Source organism: Apis laboriosa, unplaced genomic scaffold (genome assembly GCF_014066325.1).
Source record: "Apis laboriosa isolate Shangri-la unplaced genomic scaffold, ASM1406632v1 scaffold40_cov151, whole genome shotgun sequence".
Lineage (NCBI taxonomy): Eukaryota > Metazoa > Arthropoda > Insecta > Hymenoptera > Apidae > Apis > Apis laboriosa.
Genome location: NW_025223180.1, coordinates 675,966 through 696,645, shown reverse-complemented (window position 1 = coordinate 696,645; position 20,680 = coordinate 675,966).

Here is a 20,680-nt window from a genome sequence, read left to right as displayed (position 1 = left end):
TCCGCTTTGGATATTCGCCAGAGAGAAGATTCTAACCGGCGCATTTCGGTATAATTTTCGGCGCTGCTCGATCTTTATGCAGATCGGGAGCAAACATCTAGTCGGACCGGCTGATTGGTATTCCCCACGGCACGCGGCTCATCGCTTTCCCCCCAGATTTATCGTTCAAAATTCAGCCCCGCATTTTTATATTGATAATCACCGAGGAGGGCGCACGGAAGGGAAGGCAGAGGGACGAAGAATGTGGGATGGGTGAGAGTGCAGTCACGACAGAGTGACGTCATGCCAGTTATGGTAGCGTATCGTTCGGTGTGGGTAGGCCAGAGGAGGGCTCTACCTTTCTCTTTGCTTATCCCTCTCCCTCTCTCTCTCCCTCTCTCTCTCTCTCTCTTCCTCTCTCCCTTTCCTTCGATTAATCGCGCATCTGCATGCACAATTTAGTCATTTGGCCGGCCGTTCCGTTAATTTGTCCTTTTTATTCCTCTGTGTACACGTTTTACGCGTAAACGTCTCGAATCCGCCGAGAAAAGGAAGAAAACGAGAACCGATTAACGACATGCTAACTCGCCAAACGATTACCCCTTCACCCCTTCCGCGAATTAATGTAATTCTAGCAACGTTTCGTTAACGAAACAACGTTTCACGCGTTGTTTCTATAAAATTTGTCACGACGATCAAACCAAAACAGACGCGTTCTATTATATCTTATGCATTGTGGAAGCACGAAATCGTTTAGGTTAAGCAAGCCGATAAGTCGTTTCCACGGAAAGAGAAAGAAATATTTCAAAGGTATTTGTGTTTCACGTATATATATATATTAATATCGTTTATGCTTTCGCGTTGCACAGATTTTTTCTTCTTGACTTTAATTCGCGCAATCGCGATGTACCAATCGAGTACAATTCGTTAATACAATTCTAAGGCTGACCGACGCGAAATATCTTGATATTAATCGCAATACGTGAATTGTACGTGACCTTTCAATACATTGTTTCCTCTATATACCCTTTATATTGTCCATTATTCGTCGATGATATGCAAATTCGAATGTTGCTGCTCGTAGCAAACTTCGCTTAAGCCAATTGAAAATGACTGAATAAGCAATTTCCATCAAAGAAAGAAATTTTGATGAAATATTTCTATTGTATGCCGGAGCAGCTATTATACGTTTTATTATACTTAAGTTGCAAGATGTTTCTTGGAATATTTATGAGAGAAGAGAGAGAGAGAGTGAGAGTAACAAATATTTCTTCGATACAATTTATAAATCTTATTTTCTTAATAATTATAATTTGCGATTACCTAAAATTATATTACACGCGATCCATTATATATATATATCATATTATATATATCATATTATACGGGTTAAAGATTAATCAACAGAGGTGATATATCGCGAACTAATAAGCAAAGATTCCATTTTTACGCATAAATTGGAAACGATAATTAAGGTTAAAAAAAAGAAAAGGAAAAAGAGAAGAAAAGAAAGCTGGACGATATACGAAGGTTATTAACATGTTTCGAGAGTGAAGAAAGAAAGAGAGAAAGAAGAAACGTCGAGTTCGTCAACCTGGAACCATATCAGGTGACTTTTTGTGAACCGCCCACGACATGCGCTGTAGACTCGTAAGACGAAATAAGAGTAACTTTCCGATCTTTCTCTCTCGCTTTACGAGAAACGCTTGTTTATTGCCAAATTATCTCGCAATAAATTCTCAAATTTATACTCTTTTCTCTATAACGAAAAGATGAACCGTTACATCGATCTTATTCCTAAAGATCTAACGATTAAAAACGTTGGAGAGCGTTGAAAATTTATATATTTGCACGTAAATTCGTGAAACATTTTTTTTATACCACACGAGGATATATTCCCTCGAAGTCATAAATTTACGAATAGAATCGTATATAATAAAACTATTTTACGTACACAACTTGGAGATAACACGTAAGAAGATGTTCCATTAGAAAATCTTATTTCGCTCGTAGAATCGGATAGCGTGATCCACGGATCGATGATTTGGAACTCGGCGCGGCGAAATGAAAAGAGGGTGATGAACGGGGGGCGCGACTCGGTTGGTCGGGTGATAAGGGTGGTAGAATAAAAAAAAAAGAAAAAGGAAGGGAGGAGGAATTAAGGTGACCGCGGTAAACCGAGACGATAAGATTTGTGCAGGTGTCTCGATGCTGATCCACACTAGAAGTCTGACGCCGTATAAGTAAGGTGGTAACGTTCTTGGAGCGACAGTTTATCCGACCGATGACATAATCGTGTCACGTCCGAACTATACCACCTGCACGATCGCTATCGCGACTAATGCATGCGTGGCAAAAGCCGACTCTTTCCAAGTGGTAACTGCGCTGGGAAAAATAGATGCGAGGAATTTAACGCCGAAGGTTTCGCACCCGCTACGTTCGTCCCCTTCGTTTTTACCACGAGTCACGAATATGCCCCCCCCCCCGTTCCATCTTGTTCCATCAGCTAATAAGATTTAAAACGTTGCCAGGATTCGCGCGCCCGTGGTTCACCGCGATTACGGTGACATTTGTTTTCGAACATGGATGACGCAAATCCATTATTCGTTCTTCTCTTCGGAATATTCGTGGCTTGACATTTCGGTCGATTAAAAAATACCTGCACATCTTTAGCAATTTTCTTTTTTCTTTTTTCTTCCTTCTTCCTCTAATGCCTCATCTAACGTCTAATTAAACGATAAAATTTTAAAATGTAAATTGTAAATTATCCGCAACTAGAGAGAGAAATTAGCGAGTTAAATTACATTTCGAATTTGTCAATATTTGTCTACCGATGGATTTTATATTTATTATAACGAATAACGTTTATTATTATTGAACGGGAAAAAACGCTTGAATCTTAGAAAAAAAGAAGGAAAACAAGAAAATGAATCCATCGCAACGCGTATAATATCGCTCCTCCGCGTTTCTTATTGCATTTATACCTCCAATATACGCAAAAGTATAACGCACGGATTGTGTAACGAAAAATTGCAACACGTTAATGATACACGTGAAAAAGCAATTAGCGTTTCTTTTTTGTCTTATCAGATAATTTCCGAGTTCCGAGTTCGTAAGAAAAGAAAAGAGAGACAGATAGAGGGAGGGACAGAGAGGGGGGAGAGAGAGAGAGAGAGAGAGAGAGAGAGAAAAAGAAGAAATACATTATTTCGCGATCTCGAAAACTAGGATTTAAAAAAAGATTCTTTCGGGTAAAAGATTCCACGCCATTCCGATTATCGGCGGAATCGATCAAGCGCAATTAACCTCCGTTAATTAACGCTCATTCTTTAACGCGCAAACTGTTCTGGTACATTGATCATTCTGGTAAACACTCTGGTTGCACCAGATCTTTGTTTTTATAGATAAATGACGCGGCGCAAAAATGCGTTATATCCGATGTTGCGACAATTACCATCGCTGGCTGATTCATAACGCGCAGGCGTTCACGACTCGATCGAATTTCCGACCAAAGTGAATTTTTGCTTATATTCCTTTTTCCTTTCATACCCTCTCGATCGACATCGAATCAACCTTTTTACCGATTACGAGCTCCGAAGCATCCTTGAATTTTAGACCCGGATTAACCTTTCAGCGTGACAGGAAATGACGCTTACATTATTCGCGTTATTAGATTGTTTGTTTTTTTTTTTTTCCTTCCTTCGCATCGCCAATTATCCTGTATCGAACAATAAAGAAGAGACGACGCATTAATTTTTCTTTTTTATCGATGCAGATTGTTCGTTGCCTCAAAACTCTCTTATCACGCGTACCGTGCTGCAAAATACGATGCTATATGCTTGTACGCGTGCAAAATTGAAATAAACAGGCATACCTTATTACGAACCTTGTATCTTATTACTCTCAAACTGGTGGAAATGATTCGATTCGAACAACGGCGCATTTTATCACAAAATTGTTGCGTCGTTGTTTCTCTTCGAGAAGGAGGAAGAGAATTCAAACGGATAAAAGAAGGAAAAGAGAAAATTGGAATAATTTTCCAACGAAAGTCAACTCCTTTGAGGCCGGGTCAAGAAGCCAAAAACTTAGGTTTTCGAATGCTCTCGAGCGCTCTCTCGAAAAGAGATTTTTACGACGCGAATAGTCGGAACGTTGATCTAATATTAGTTTATCGATCGGAGTTTTGGGAACGCGTGAATTCGGTCGGGTGTTCAGTTCAGCTGATTCATCGCGCAGGTCTTCTGACGAGCGAAGACCACCGAGAGTCGAGGATTCCGGGTGAATCACTGACATTCAATACAGCCGATAATCGCGTTACGATCGGCGCGTAGGCATCAAAGCCTCTTTCTCCCGGTTAGATCAGTTCTAATTTTACGAGTTTATCGGTTTCTGGCTTCGAAGACGGAGAGCGGCTTGGGAACGGCTCGTTAGCCGGTTCGAACACCTCGATCGAATTGGCGTCCCTCGAGTCAAATAGTTATTACTATGTCTCAATTCAGAAGTCATTGGCTGACCGCAGGCCAATTAAATTAGCATCGCCGCTCTCGGATGGATCGTAACTTCCATTCAGTGGCCTACAACCTCTCGTCAGGTGTGTCATTTTTATACCCGTTGAATGGAAAGCACCGCTAGATATCCGCTGGCAAACCTACCGTCGCGCCGTGATTTGCATTAAATCGAATTAATTATAAGGTGGGCCCGGCTCGAAACGAATTTTTACCGTTTCGTCCAAGTGTTTCTTTATACCACTCCGTTCTTCGTTTATTCCTTACTCGAGAAAAAATTAAAATTATTGCCATCGTTGATGATGAGGGGGAGGGAAATGGATACTTACTCTTATTTCTTTCGATAATCTTTTTTTTTTTTTTTTACTTCGTAACATATATATGAAAAATGAATTATACGAATCTCGAGATAAATCTAATACTCGACCAATCGTCGATTTAATCAAACGTGCATTCGTTTACAAATCGATATTTACGCTTAAGTAGAGAATCATAAATTTTATTCCATTTCGTATTTGTTTAATCGTCGATACGTTTCGCAAGTTTCGAAAGGAAGGTTAATCAATTTGCGTATCTCGTACAGATAAGAAGGTTCTATAAATGGGCAGCGGTGACGGCAGTTCCATCATCCGATTCCTCGCCTACTTTTCGCCGGGACACCGGCGGTCGCTCCTATTATTTTCAAATTAATTTCTAATCCTTCCATCATCGAAAGGATTTAATGGATGTACGGTGTTCAGAGGCCGGCAAAGGTGGAGGCATGCGTGGTCGTAGCCCGAGCGCCGTAGGAAAGCAGGATTCAGCGTGTGTTTACAAGGACTGACGTCATTTGCCTAGGGCGACACGTGTTGCCAGCCTGTCTGGCCGGGTCCGCTGCTCGTGATCCTTGATAACGAGAAAAAAAAAAACACCTCGCGCATCCTTTCCAATGCGCGTGCGTGCATCTGTGCACCTCCAACCGACCGCTTTTAATCAACACCTCCATCCTTCCCCACCAAGCGATCGACGATTTACAAGCGTCGAATCGATGAACGATAGGATTGGAACGGTGCGCACGGATGGGCAAACGTCGAAGGAAACGCGGAATTACGACGAACGAACTCGTTCCATCCACGTCGGAACGCGGGATAGGACGCGTTTCGTTCCGATTTAATGGGATTGGAAAATCGAGGAAAGAATGACGAGGCCACGACCATTGCGACGCGTTCACAATCGCAACAACCGTGAAAGATATGGGATGATAGGTAGCGAATAATAATGAAATTTCGATCGTTACGACACGAGAAAGGAGGCAATCCGTCCGTCCGTCGATGATCCCGACCCATTGTTCGATCGGATCGAGTGAAAGGATATCGATAAATTACGAGGTTGTGTCACGTGTGCGTTTCGTTATTAAAAGCAATTGCAAGTAAATGAAGCGTAAATAGGAGTATACCTATTCATATTCATTGACATTGTTAATATTTCTATGCAATGAAAGTGGATACTTACTATTCATTACCTAGATATGCATTTACTGTAACCTCGAGTACCCGCTGACATATCATTCGTGCAAATTAATGGACTTGTTGCTTACCTCTGAGCATCGCCAGGCTATTTTATACCATCTTATTACAATTTTTCGACGAGCGTGAAAGGAAGAAACATCGAAGAGAGAGAGAGAGAGAGAACGTAACGTAAATCTAAAAACGAAATATAAAATAATACGAAAAGGTAAATTCATTGGTGAAAAAATTGCGAAATCCGTATATTTGAAACCGATTACGATTACTTCTTTCGCAACAACAAGTTTATATATTTGTTTGGTGTATCGTTTGGTGTTCGTGTTTTACCGTTGTTCGCAACGGAACTGGGAAAGAAGGCTCGAGCCTGTTTAATTGCTTTCCGCATATTAGGATACGCGGCACGGATAATTCGCGGTGGATAAAAAGTTCGGGGGGAACAAAAATGGAAAGCGATGAACTCGTAGCGGTATAATCGTGTCGGTTTGCGCCGACGGACCGTTCGATTATTATTACGTCCAAGTGAAACTTTTTCCCATTTCTTGTGCATCACGATCCGGGAACCGAGGCGGTCTTACTTATCGTTCCCGATTAACGATCCGTTTCGCGACTTCGAGCACCGTATCGAAACTGTATTTACGATCGAGACGATTTTCTTAATTGGCCAACCCTTTCTATACCTCTCGCTCGTTCCAGCAGGAATTTTAATTTTAAATAATAGAATCGAAGATAATTCGAGCGGCGTTGTATCGCGTTTGGAAGGAAGGAGGAACGCGACAAAGCGTTTGAATACGGATTAAATTTCTAAACAAGTTTTCGTTTCCGCTCAATTTCTTTCGTATCACGTTATTTTCATTGAATGCATCTAAAAGGAAGTATTCATCTTTGACTCGGTGTTTTGAATTGAATCTTTGCGCTTTTAGCCGGAGTGGTGCAAAAGGTATTATTCATGAGTCAGTGATTTCGATGTGTAGGATGCAGCGAGACACGCGCGAAAGGGCAGCGACATAGACTACCAAGATCGAGACATTCTATGAATGATTCATGAGTAGAAAATGCATTCTTGCTAATTTAATTGCCGATATAACAAAAATACCGAATAACAAAAATAAAGCGCGGACAGTGATGTATTTCGAAGGGATAACGCAACCAATGGAGAACGCCCTATTTCCAATCCCGAAATTTCGCTCCGAACATTCGTTTCGACTTATTTTCCAATATAGAAATTCCAATATAGAAATTTCCATTCTCCCTGGTTCGCGAGATTTTTCCTTCTTCCTTTTGTCAAATTTCCGTTCGTACGAGCTGTACCATTAAGAACGGGGACCGAGTATTTTTCAAGCGGAATGAATTCTCCGCCTACGGGCCCGGTGTCACTCCTCCGGGTTCGTCCCTGGAACGGTGAAACCGGGTCGTAAGGTACACGTAAGATGCAGTTATCGTGCGCTTGCCCCGAGTATTACCCGGCCGAATTTCGAGCGTAACAACGTATCCGTGCCGGTGCGATATAATTCTCGAAGCGTGGCGGTGATGGTGGTGGTGGTGGTGTGCGGTGCGTACACGCGTAATTGCCGGTTCCGGGGGCGTAGCGATATACGCGTCACGGAGCCGTGGGCCCCCGTGTGCATTTGCGCATTTGGCGCAGTGCGCTAGCAGGAAGAGAAGAAGGCCCTTTCATTTGTCGCGCGAGTGTTAATGGCCCGGCGTAAAACTCGACGACGACCACGACAATGCGGAGCGAGGGGACGCGTGGGCGCCCAAGATACGGGCCAGTCCGACACCGCCCTTATACCGCCCTCCCCTCTCTTAATAACGACGCGCGATTCCCTTCCTCGTTACAACGCACACCCGTTTATTCAGCTATTAGAGAGAAGCCAACATCGAAGCCCGCATCGAATCGCGATTCGTCTCGTCCGGATACCCGAACGCGTGTAATCGTTTCGTTTCCAAAGGGTAATCGTCTCGTCCGAGCAAATCATTACCACCGTTTCCCCTCTTTTTTTCCCTTCCCCTTCTCTTCTTTCCGCTCGTTCGCTTTCGCTTTCGCCTTACGCAACTTACTGTTCCCTCGCCAATTACTTTTCGATCGCGAAAAGCACGCGTTGATCCTCGTCGTTCGTTTAGACGTCGAATAGATCGTTTTGATAAAAAGGCAGAGAGTCGAAACCTTCCGTTTACTCTCACTTTCTCGAAAAGCGAAGGAACGGACGGGGCACGTACGATTTGACGATTTCTAGCCAGCGACGATATATTTACGCCCTCGGGGTTTCATACCGTTCGAGGAGTCGTTCGTTTTTCCTTTTTCGCGCCCAACCCCTTTTGGACGTTGATTTAAATCAAGCAGCCAGTGGGAACGACCTTTCGACGTGGGAGCGCTCCCATCGACCATTGACGTCTTCGTAACAGCTGAATCGGGCGAAACCTTCCCTCTCTCTCTCTCTCTCTCTTCCTGTACGACGAGAACACGTGGTGCGATCGACCACGTGATTCACCGACCGCGCGATATAAACTCGCGATTGGTCGTAAAGTGGAAGGTAAATCTGCTTGCTTTTGGCGCGAGCGCGAGTACGAATTTGCCAATATGTAGCGACGAAGAATAGAAACATCAGAGGCGAGAAGAGTTACGATAACTTGGAAAAATGATGGAATCGTCGCGCGAGGAATAAAAGGGAAGGGCGATAAAGTTTGTATACGTTGTCTTTGCTCGTAAAAGCAAAAGAAAGGATTGGGAGATATACGAGACGAGACGTGCGTCTCTCGTGGACTAGAATCGATTGTAAAACGCGGCGAGGCGCGTTCCCGCGGTGACCACGATTCCTTCCAACCCTCTCCTTTCGCAACGCCTCGTCGTCGCGTGAGGGACGAAGATTACACCTCGCGACACGAACACCGCGCCGATACCCGATCGTCTGTATTCATACTCATAAATGCGAACGACTCGCAGCCGTCTTCTAAACGTTCCCGACGCGCACCGTCTCGAGTTACGCTCGCTGTCTCTCTGGGAGGAGGGTTACTACTTTTCGCGATACCACGGTTAAAAATTTATCGATCGATATAAACGTTCCGTAAATCGATTATTTCCGAATTTCGCTAAGCTACCCTTCGGTATCTCGTCTTTCGAGAAACGATTGCAGTAGTATTAAACGATATTACGCACTGACGCGATACGTGAAAATACGAATCTGGCATCGCACAGGCGTATTGGATGTCACGTTAAGATTTTTCGAGCGCGAATGAAAAGTTATCGATCGACATGGTTTGTAATTCTCGTCGCGCGATATCGCGTTACGATCGCAAAGTTGCATTCGTTATCCGATCCGTTACCTTCCTCTCTGCAATTTATCATGCGAAAGTTGCCGCGTTGGTTTCTTACGCTCGTGGAGCAGCTAGACTAGTTTGAAAATCTAGCGTCATCGTTGGACGCGCGCGAGGCGAAAAATTCATGGGCGTTTTAACGATCGATTTACTCGAGGAGACGGACGTGGCACAATATAATTGCTCCCGAGGATCTCTTTTTCTCGCGTATTGAATCGCGCGTGCACTCGTCGCGCTCGTATTGTCCACGATTTGGTATACGTACGATTTGTCAGAGGCTAAGGGCTGCCCGACACTAGGCGTTCCAGAAATTATAAATAACCGTACGCGACATTTCATTTTTTCCAACGTAATGATAATCGTTCTTCGATCCGCTTCCAATTATCGTCATCCTCGTCGTCCCTTTTCTTCTCGCTACATTATTCGCCTTGTAAACCAATATCATTTAACGTTTAACGAAGATAATGATATATATATATATATATATATATATATATATATATATATATATATATATAGGTTTTTTTTTTTTAAACGTTTAACACGATCGTTTCGACACACGTTCGAAAACGTATTTCTAAGCCGGATCGGGTCCACCATCTGGTGATTTATACCTCGGATATCTTACTTTGGAAAATAGAAACCAATTAGGGAGTAATACGCAGGGAACAAGAAAAGAGGATTTTGCAAAATAGTTTCATTACGTGGAAACGTAGTCCAGTCGCACGATAAACGCCGCTTCTAATGGCGGGAAATAATTAGTATCGCGGTCGGTGTTCGATAAAAAAGAGTAGCGTAGTTGTCCATACCGATGAGGGACGTTGTGTCGCAATATCGTTAAGACTGAAATCCAACTGGAATCCGCTGGGACGTAAATTCACCTGTTACCAAACTACGTAAGCTGATTTTCCGAGAATTTATTATCGCGAGTTTCGTTACCTCGAACCAAAAACTACGCACCTTTGGTAATCGTACGATTCGTCTCCAATTTCCTCGAGACATCGTTCGCGAAAAATCTTTCATTTTCCTATTTACATTTTAATCGTTATCCCAGAAGAACGAGAGGACGCGCGGGTAAATATGGAGCGGAAAGAAAATCAAGAAATAAACGGAATGGAACGGTTGGCAAAAGCCGATATCCGCGTGTATTTCGCTTGTGAGTAGGACTTTAAGGAGTCGTGCGGTAGCGTGGGCGTGCAGACGGACGCAAGATGCACCGGTGGGGCGAAGATGAGAACGGGTATCGTGAACCGACGGTTCACCGACAACGGGTTCGCCAAACCGTCGCGCGGATGAGTCCGGGACCCGAGAAACGGAACACCTGAGCTTTCGTCCTACCTCCGCCCGACCCTTCTTCTTCTTCTTCTTCTCCTCTTCTTTTCTTCCCTCTGCTCCTTTTGTTTCTCCTTCTTCTTCTTGTCCTTCTTCTTCTCCTTCTCCTCCTCCTTCTCTTCTCCTTCTCGTTGTTCGGCTGCTCGCGCTGCTTCTTCCGACCAGCCACTATCCGACCTCCTTCCCCTCGATTCTTGCCCCGCCGCCGTCCGCCCGCTTTCGAGACCAAACCCGCGTGAGGAGTGCACTCGCCGAGGAAGGATGGCTTTGCACTAACTCACCCACGTGGGACGCGCATTTCCGAACTCTCTCGTCATCGACCCTTTTAGCTCGAGCCGCCTTCCACTTCGCGGAGCTCCTATGCGAACAAGGTCGCGCCGATCGAATCCTGGAGGGTGTCGCTTGGTCCGCCGCCGAGTGGAGGCCCAAGGACCAAGAAAAATCCATGCGTCATAACTTGTCTCCTCCACCGAGAAGTTTTCCGCTTCTACCTTCTGGTCGCGCTCTCGCTCGCAACAATGCGAAACCTTTTCCTCCGATGCATTGGCATTGTTATCGGAGATACCTTTGTATGTAGCTATGATATATATATATAGAGAGAGGATTTCTCTGTTTCAAAACGATACGCGATGGAATGAATGAATGATGGAATGAAGTAATTCTCGAAATCGATTTATCTGTTTCTAGTTAAAAAGAGAGATTTTTCTTTTTTTATTGATGCAAGAGTGCTCGTCGTTTCGAAAGAATTCGGCCGACTTTGTTCGCTCCGCTTCGAAATTCTCGTTCGCCGAGTTTTATAGCGACACGTGTTTCAAGATCATTTCCCCGGCCCGCTAAACGTATTAACGCGTTTTATGACGAGGACCCCCTTTTTTCGGGTAAAGGCGAGAAGCGAAGGAAAGAGTTACGAAGGTCGGCAGATTTATTCCCACTTAAGACGTAGTCGCGGTGGTTCGAGAAGCTCGTAACAGCTTGAGATAGGACTGGCTTCGTCTACCTGCCAACACGAAATTGCTTGTTGACCGAACTGGGCAATAAAAGAAGTCTATTAAAGAGATGTCGGGAATACGTAAGATTATCATCGTGGCAGGGCTAAACGATAGTAATCCCATCTCTCTTCTTTTCTCTTCTCTTTTCTCTTTCAACACAATTTTGCCACTCGTCAATTCAAAGGATCGAACTTTATATATATATACACACACAACAGTGTCGCGGGAATATAGATATCAGGAAGATTAAGGTTCGAGCGTACGTACGTCGTAATGGCTTTAATACTCTGTGCACTCGCTGTTGTCTGACCGACATCCGGTTCTGTCTGACAGGTGCGAACGGAAGATAGGAACGAATTAACAACGTTGTAACGCATTCGTTACGCGCGATACCCGGTAAAAGTGTTGGACCAAACACGTATCTTAATCTTATTTTTAGGTTCCCGTTCCCCGCAAATTTCCTCTTTCCATTTGCTGAAGAAAAAGAGGCAAAGAGATAATTCAAATAATAATCAACGAATCGATTAAATTTCTAACCTATCTGATCTCATTGTCTCCGACGATAATCTCTACATTCAATTCCACTTAAGATAACATCGTATAAGAGATCGCATCGTATAATTTCCGAATAAATTGTTTCGTTTCCCTTCCCGATAAAACATCAACGCAAAAGAACATATTTTTTTTTTTTTTTTCCAACAGAAGAACGATGCATTTGCAAAGACGAAGACCCTCCGCCGATCGATAGATCAAAAACGTTCGCATTTTTCGTCCCCAAAGTGGCAACCTCTCGAGACCCGTCTCGATCCCGAAACGAATCCCGTTCTTCTTCGTTTATCGATCCATCTGAAAATATTCGTCAATATTCCGAATCCAATATTACTCCGGTGCACCGGTTTCGCGCGTATCATCGATTTATAATTCCTGCTACGCGCGACGTCTGCGGAGTCGGAGGAAAAGGAAGAAGCTGGCAAGACGGATAGAGCTCGTCCTATCGCGTACGGTGCTCGGTCGAAACAAATGGTAGCGGGGGCCGCCTACGTTCCCTCCGGCGTTCGACGAATTATTCCCTCTGTCTTTTTTGCGTTCTACGCCACTGCGCTCGCTAATGATATTTCGCGATCCGCGCGCTCGTTACCACCACGACTCGACGGGCGCGCCTCCGATCTGGAAAATATCTTGGCTGGGAAAAGGGTTGGACGAGGGAAGGGAAGGGTAGGTTTCGAGGACGAAACGATCGTTTGGAAATCTGTGCCGCGATACTCGGCGATTATTACAGCGAGAGAGGAGAATGCATTAAGACGCGGGATGAAGCATCGAGTTATGTGACAATCATGGCTGGCGTGGGACGGGAACAATTTCACGTTCGATCATAAATAACGCGACTCTCGCGCTACGATGATTCTACGATACGTGTAACGGCGTTTAACGGCGAGGGAAGGGGAGAGGAATTAGACGGATGATTTCGAGTCGGAGAGGAAATCGTTCGCCAGATGCGATCCAATATTTTCATTTTTCGTAACGGGATCGAGATTGATTAGAGAGGAGATACTCGACGAGTATATCGGAGAAATTTATTTTTTTTAAAAAAATGGTAATCTCGCGAAGCGAGCGAAAAGCGAAAAGTTGAAAGTTTAGAGGACCAGATGTATTTATAAATCCTTGTAACTAATTGAGCTATCTACTTGGATGATGTCATGCGTTTTCACATTCAGCATAAATCGTAGGCAAGAGTTAAGTGTCTGTTGTAACTTGTAACGCGACAGCCGTACGTTTCTCGATATTATTATGCGTTGCACACAAGTTGATACCGACTCTCGTAAAGAAGCTGCTACTCTCTTTCGAATCGAAATGCCACAAAAATAAAGCCCGACGAGTTGAAACATCGTCTCGAACGACGCCAACCTCGAGCGACGAACATCGACGAAAACCACTTGGAGAATTTTCTAAAGGAAAAAGGATTTCTTCGCGATTCTTTGGAAAAAAAAAAAAAAAAATTAGACAGATTTCTCTCTCTTCCCTCGAAGATGAATCGTTCGAGATCGCATTTTACAAAAGACGCTCGAATTACTTCGGCGGGGGATCCGTCCGAGGCCGGAGTGCATAGGCGCACGTGTGCGCGCGGAAAAAGAGCCTCTCTCGCGTCCGAGAAGGTAGGTGTCTATTCGAGCGTGTCGCGCGGTTCACGTGCGCGGTAGAAACGGTTGGCAACGCCCGTGAGATCGCTTATTGGTCGCCAATCTCGCCGGTTTTTGCCCATAAGAGAAATTTGCTCGCGCGGAGGTGTGGTACCAGTTTGTCGGCTAGATTTACGAGGAGGCAGCGTTGAAATTATCGTGGCGCGGTGACCGAGAGCGCGCGCGCGCGGGCCACGGCTCGAATAATGCAGGCCGGGCTCCCCCTCCCCTAAAGAGAAAAAAGAATAATACAGCGATAAGAAGGAGGGGGTCGATTTGGACTCTTTGCTCCACTCTCTTCGGTCAACCTGTTCTCATCGAGTTCACCTCCCTCGAGAGCCCCATCCCCTGCCCCCATCCCGCCAACACCGGAATGAATTCCGGATTTTTTTTCCAGATGGGACAATACTATCGTGATCGAAGGTGGACGCTCGAGGTTCGTGCTATAAATTGCGATATGCAAATTTAATAAGCGCGAGCGTCGTCGAGCTTCATCGTTCCTCTCCTACGTCGTCTTCATCGCGGACAGACCTTATCGGAACAGTGTCACGAGCGCGAGCCTCGATGGAAATAACGTCGCTAGACGCGATTAGAACCCCCTCCCCCTTTTGAAATTGCGTGTATACGGATTTTTTCAGCTATTCCGTTCGATCCTCGCATCCATCTTCTTTTCTTTTCCATCAGTTTTAACTCTCTTTTTCTTTTCATCGCGTAATCTTATGTATAGAGAGAGAGAGAGAGATAAGTTATTGCGCGCGCGCATTCGATATTCAAAATTCGTCGATAAACGCGACATTTGATATCCCCTTCTCGAATTCGAGGTCAAGGATCGTCGACTTAATTAAACGAACCTTCGAACGATGACTCGTCCGATAGACGGGTACTTTTTCCAAGTTTCTTCGTGGTAACGATTCGAAATCCGTTTGGAATTTATCCCGATTGCGGACGGAATAAAGTAGGTATACGCTACCTGTGTTATATTTCCACGGCATAAAGGTAGCAACAGGCGATCCAACTTTCTTAATTGCCCTATACTCTACCCGCGAGTAGAGCATACTCGAGTGTGCAATTCCCCTGATTACCGTGATCCGACGTGATTAAAAAAAGAGAGAGAGAGAGAGAGAAAAAGTTTTTATTTCGCCAAAGCGGATGGTAAATTACACGTACACGAGCAATTATATATCGCAACAAAGTTGCAACGTATCTTTACACGATCCCGATTACGAAGACGCGATTTTTTAATTATATAACCAAAGTGCACGCGAGCATTTGGAACGATCGCACTTCTTCACCGGTGTGATGTGACTTGCAAAGATTTTTCCAATTTTTTTCCTCCTCCCCCCCCACACGTCCTTTCTCTCCTTTCCCTCTCCGATTTTCCTCGCCTCGTCGATAGAGGACGTAATTACGTACGTATCGACAGCAGGCGTGACCGAGCCGCCGACGACGCTTTGCGATTTACAATCTCGCCGGTTGGATTAAATGCAATTAAGTCGCGGTAAATTACGCGCACGTCCCCGTGAACCGGGCAGATAAATCACCGTTGTGTTTCGTGTGTTCGCGTGTAATCGCGAGGAGGAGGAGGAGGAGGAGGAGGAGGAGGAGAGAAGGAGTCTATCCGGAGGGAAGGAAAGAAACGAGAAAGGATCGAAAGAGCGTTCGCCCTTCGGCGCGGCACGGAGCGTAGAACGCGCTCGTGCATCCGCCTCGGCTGTAACGGCTGTAGAATCTCTAGAATGTGGACAGGGCCACGCTCTCCCTCTCTCTCTCTCTCTCTCTCTCTCCACTCTCGCGAGAGAGGGTGTGTACGCGCGTGCTCCAACCCCTCTCGCCGCTTCCCCCTACCACCGGATAACAGGTACTTGACGGCACTGCCTCGTTAATTATAAGGAGAGCGAACCTATATTTAGATATCGTTTACGGAATCTTTTAAGGGATTCCTTTTTCTCTCCGCCTCCTCCTCCTCCCCCTTTCTACTTCTGCTCCTCCGGTAAAGTGATCCGTAACAGCTGCTAATTACGTTCGTAAGTACGTTTTCGTAAGCGAATTTCGCGAAACAAGTGTTCGAACTCGATTTCGGGTATATCTCTGGGTATATCTCTTATCCATAATCGGACGATCGTGTCGCGCGTTTCGTCGAGTAAAACTAAATTGCTCGATATATATAAATAATATCGTCGGTTGACCTTCGTAAAACTATAAATACTTGAATACAATTGAGAATATTTAATATCGTCTCGCTTGAGATTATCCTTTCCTAGAAATTGTATCTGTGCAATCTTTGTATACACCGTGCACGAGATGAACAATAATAAAATAATTTAAAAGGTGAAAAACTCTTGTGGAAATCCGTATTTTACGAGAATTCTTGCAATTATTTATGTAGTATCTTTTCTTCTTTAGCGCAAATACGTAATAAATATAGTATGTCGCAACGATCACTTTTACACGCGGTATCTATCTGAACCTCAACTTTCAACCTTTACATCTGGTTAAACGTGAAAGCGACGGAGGAAGGTGAAAGCAAAGAACGGAATCGTAGTAATATTGGAAACTCGTTAATGATAGTGACGTCATGGTTAGCGAGTTAATAAGGTCGCGTGGGCACGTCCTGGTAATAAAGTGCACGCTTATCCGGTCTCATCCTTTAGGCCTTGCTCGCGTAAGCGGAGCACCTAGTCGCCATACCTTCTCGTATCGCTGTCCTCTCCTCTACCATTCCGCTATATGTAGTATATATATATATATATACTTACTTCAGAACCTCGGCCTTAATTTACATATCTTTGTATCAATGCTACTACCTCGCTTCACGGGTGCATACTTTCAGCGTCGTCGTCGTCGTCGTCGTGCAGCGGTTCACATTTCAGGACTCGAAAGACCACGTGTTCGACCACGGATTTTCTCTCTTTAAATAATGCGTCGAGATGTGAAAACGAAGGATTCGCGCAATTAATGATGTATTTTCCATTCGTCTTTTCATCTTTATTTCACCTCGATAATCGATTTCTACCTTCCGCTCCGGCGATAATAACGATGATCTCCTTCCTCCTCCCTCTCTTTTGCAAATTTTATCTTTGCGAACGGAGGATTATTCAGGATCTCGAGGCAACGGGCCGTAGCACGCCCGTTATTCAATTCTCGTTTCTCGTCATTTATATCTCTCTTTACGCGTAGGTGTTTAAAGTAAGCCGACGAATAAAAATCGCGGAAACATCGCGTAAAATATCTCGTTATATCCGGTTATAACCGACGATCATTTTATTCCATCTTTTTTTTATTTCATTTTATCGCGCTTAAAAATAATTGACTCGTCGTTAATTACATTTATATAATTAAATAGGATAGAAAAATTTTATTATAGGTAATTGCACAACGGTAGAAGCACCGCGACGTGCATCTTGATCGATGATATTATAATCATTTAAGAGGGAAGAAGTCTGAATAAGAGAAAAAAAAAAAAAAAAAAAAAAGAGCGTTAAGCGCGAAGGAACGATAAATTACAAAACGAGTATCCGTATGTGGAGCATATTATACGGTTAGTGCACTTGGTTAACGAATGCGTTGACATCGATTATCCGACAAACGAGGGTCGTAGGATGATAGACTGTAAACGCGTATAGACCGAGAATTATTAGTGGAAGAACGATGTATAAACCTGTTTTGCAAATGATAACTATTTACCTAGTGGAAAGAATGCAAAGTCACTGAAAATTGCATTAATAAATTTTCTAGCTAGCAGTTTACCGATCAATTTATCAAATCTTTTTAACATTTGATATTAAACGCAACGATTATTACTTTTATTTTATTGGACAAAAAGAACGATTCATTTTTCAAAAACCAATTCTTCCTTTCTCCCTATGAATTTATCCAATTAAGAGTCATAAGAAAATAATGTGCGGAGAAAGAGAGAGAGAGAGAGAGAGTACTCGCAAGTTCTCTTACGAAAAAAGTCAATCCCACGTGTATGAGACAACAGATTATAAATTCAATGACTTTTCTTCGCGGCTTTCTCCACTCGTACGTACGCTTTGCACTTCCGGTACTTTAATGGATTCCTCTGATGCAGCAAGATCGAAATTGAAGAGAAATCGTATTCTATTAATCATAAGCTTGTTAAACAATCCGCGATTTAAATCGATGAATTGATACGAATACACATCGCGGATGTCAAACGTATTAAATATAAATTATATATAAACGCTTTTTGTAATTCGTAGTACGAAAAAATCTTAAAACGTATATATTTATATAACGCGTTAAATAAATGAAAAAATTCTTATTGAAAAGATTTATCTAGAAACGTACGTATCGGGGAAGTTTCGATAATCTTTCGATTATATAATATATTACTGTTAATAAATAAATAAAAAAATTCTTGAATTGAAAAGATTTATCGAGAAACTATGTATAAAGCTCGGGGAAATCTTCAGATAATCTTTCGATTATTTCGTAATTAAAATCTCTATGTTGATCGTATTCGCCGCTTGTTGCAAATCCCATTTAAAAACGACTCGATTCGAAATAAAAAGAACACCTGTTGCTGAACGATACGATCGATTTGTAAAAATCGTGCCGTTTAAAATACACGAATGATTGATTCCGAAAGAAGAATCAAACTCGGCAAAGAGTAATTATTCAAAAGATGAACTCGGTTTTATATATAATATAATCACGCTTTCGATACAATTAAATTATAAGAAAAGGGGGAAAATGTTGAACGAACAACGTGTTTCAACGTGTTTGCCGTATGCGTTAGATAAGTCGAAAGATAAAGAATTCAACGAGCGTAAACATCTCGTTAATTAGCACATCGATATTAACTGTTCGTTTTATCTGAGAACTTGGTGAGGATAACGAAGCTATCGGAGAGCCACCTTTGTTCCGTTCCACGGTTTATTTAAACGCGCATTAATATTTAATACTCGGTGCTTTTAAGTGGGAGTTGGCTCTCGTCGGGCAACGATCGGCCCTATGTAATTACCGAGAGTCCACACCTACGAAAGAGCGGAGCAACGGGGGAAGAACTTAACACCCGAAAACGAGCATTAAAAACGCGCCAAGTCTCTTGCGCTTGTAAAACTCGTTTCCCTCCGCGAACAGATCGATGGATCCCCCCCTCTGGACGTGAAATCGAATTGTTTACAAGGGAGGCAATGCGACGAGGAGATCCGAAATTGAAGCAATTTCCATCCTCCTTTCCGCGATTATCGACAAACGAACGCGTCGTTCGCCGAACTTATCTCGTTTCTCTCGATAAATAAACGCGCGTATCAACTGTGATCGAAAGTGGTAATCGAGTTCACGTAGAGTACGATCGCGATTAAGAGAGAGGGGGGGAGAAAAAAAGGAAGGAAGGAAGAAAGAAAGAAAGAAAAAGTGATTTTAAAGATAATGTATACGGAAGAGAGGATCGGTGGACGTAATTCTTATCTCCGTATCATCAACATTCTATGGGCGAAGCCATTACCTCGACTTTTATATCTGGTGGTAATATCGTATACCAATAAGCGATGAGCAGAAGAGGACGAGCAGAAAGAATGGCCGCAAAATGACGTGTGATTACGGGCGCGTATTTGCGTTCGGGAGGGAGAAAGAAAAAGAAAAGGGAGCGGAAAGAAGAAGCACGGGAGGATGGAGGAAAAGGGAAATATCGGGTTTTTCGCGATTTTCTCACGCAGATAATTTCGACGATTAGCGCAAAAAACGGGGTCCACCGCGGGGAGCGCGAGCAGGAGAAAACGAGAGACAGAAATTGTTTTGCCGTGCCGGGTATAATTTGCAGGGCCATCATGTATCATTTGCGGAAATTATAAATTCATTATTTCACAATTATTATAATGTATTTGCGAAAACGTCGATGATTTCGACAATTTCTGCCGATGCTATGCTATGCGCGAAACGCACTCCCCTCGCACACAACCTTGTTGCACGATCGGGCCGAATATCGTTAATGACATTTCACCGGTAAAATTTCCAATTGCTACTCTTCCATTCGATTTCACCGAATTGCGAAATGCAACGAATGCGGATCGATGAAATTTAAAAAAAAAAAGAAAAAGGGAAGAGAGAAAAGAGAACACTCGTTTTCGTTCGAAACGAACGGTACGGAGTGAAATACACCACGGAAATTTACCACGCCACGCTGATAAAGAGCGTAGTGTAGCAATTTTCGATTCGAGCGAGTGGCACGCTGCGGACAGAGACGTCAATAAATCAAACTTAAATCGATGAACGATCGATCAAGATCGGCGAGGAATTTAATTCTAATTCCGTGTACTCCCGAGCCATCTCTGGAATATATCTATTTAGTTGTCGCGCGTTAAATCGATGTTTTACCAAGTATATACCAAGTATCGATGGGACATCTCCTCGCGGAAGGGTCGATCAGTGGCGAGGATCGTGAAGGATCGCAGCCAGCGTGCGTCCCGACCAGTTTGCCGTAGTCGTCGCGACGGGAATTAATTCGTTTCGCGGTGTGAATGCGCGCACGCGTTCGCCAATGCGTTATTAGACTCGTGAAAGGTGTTCGTTTTACGTACAACGCGTCGAGGAGATGCGTTCGTTACGCGTTGCTTGATTTCACGAAACGCGGCCGTTAACAGGTTCTCGTGGAAAAGTTGGGCCGGGCAGCCCGGTTATTCGGGTGTACGCCACTGGACGTAATACGCTTCTTCGCCGTCTATCTTATCGCCGCGAAATCCGGCCGGGTGAAAATAACGCTCTTTGTGCAGCCCACGCTTTATCGATCCCGCTTTTCGTCACTGGTGCGTGAATTTTGTCCGCGTTTCACGCGCCACCTCAATAGCTGTTATGTGCACGAATGCACCACGGTGCTTCGTCACCGGCGAAATTGCAACCCTCTCTCACTCCCCTCC